Genomic DNA, 1,356 nt, shown 5'->3' on the forward strand with positions numbered 1-1,356 from the left:
TGTATATCCAGAGAAGAAATCTTCTCCAAAAAGATTTGAGAAGATTGTACGTTTTCATCTCTGAGTTTTAGGCTCAGCATAAGCAGGAACTGGAGACGAGGGCAGTGTTGTAAATGGTTTGGAAACGTGTTAAAGGGTTGCCCCAACAAAGGGCCAATCTGCAAAGACTTGAAGAGTTTTTTTCTCTTTGGCTCCAGGCATTTAAATGTGTTTCTGCTAAACCATTAGCGGACCACCTGTGACGGCACCAGGACCTCAGAGACCAAACAGAGTAGAGAACATAGTCTTTAAAAAAACAGTTAACAAGTCACCCAACAGACAAATACCCATAATCCACAGCAAGAAACAAGAAGCCATGCCGAGGGTAAGAATCTGATTTCCAGAGTCAGCAAATGGTAATATTTAAAATATCCAATTCCCCACCCAAACTCATGAGACTTTCCAGAAAGAAAGAAAGTATGGCTCATTCCCAGGAAAAAGGAAGTTAACACAACTGTTTCCCAGGCAGCACAGGCATTGGACTTACTAGCCAACAATGTTAAATCAGCTTAAATGTGCTCAGAGAGCTACAGGGAACCATAGACAAGGACTAAAGGAAACTCAGAAAGTGATGGCACAGCTAATATATAAGAAACCATATTTAGAGAGAAAACTAAGGAAATGCAGACATCTTCATCGTGAAAACATAGTTAAATGACAAACAGTACATAACCAAGCTAAACATGGTTAAAAAAATAATCTTGTCTTCAGTGCTTAACATGTTTTCTTTTCCAGAAAAGCTCACTCAGTCTCTGGGTGGCTCTGCTGCCTAGTGATTTCTCTTCACAGTTCTGAACCAGAAATTATTTCTTTTCCAGTATTGTGCTCCTTAGAAGTCTAACCACCCGACTTTAGGAACGAAATATAAATGTAAGTATATAAAATAAATCTTACTTGGAAAACTGTGCTGAGAGATTATTATAGCCAGAGCAAGGGCATCTCCATAGAATATTGTTTCTAAAAGGAGGTTCTGGAGAAGTGAACATGTGCCTATGAGGACCAAGTATTAGATAACTGAAGCAGAGCTACAGAGATGGTTTTAGGCTAGGTTCTCTCCAAAAACCAAACTCATTACCACTGAGTCAACAGGATGGAACTGCCCCGTGGGTTTCTGAGACTATAACTCTACAGGGGAGTAGAAAGCCTCATCTTGCCCCCACAGACAGCTGGTGGTTTCAAACTGTTGACCTCTCAGGTAGCAACCCAATGCTTAACTCACTACATCGTCCTGGGTTCTCCAGAGAAACAAAATAAGTGTAGAGGTAGATTTAGTTTAGGATTAGCTCACATGGTTGTAGAATCTGCAAATCCCAAGCC

This window comes from Echinops telfairi, unplaced genomic scaffold (genome assembly GCF_000313985.2).
Source record: "Echinops telfairi isolate 266 unplaced genomic scaffold, ASM31398v2 ScPeMD7_7410;HRSCAF=8448, whole genome shotgun sequence".
Classification (NCBI taxonomy): domain Eukaryota; kingdom Metazoa; phylum Chordata; class Mammalia; order Afrosoricida; family Tenrecidae; genus Echinops; species Echinops telfairi.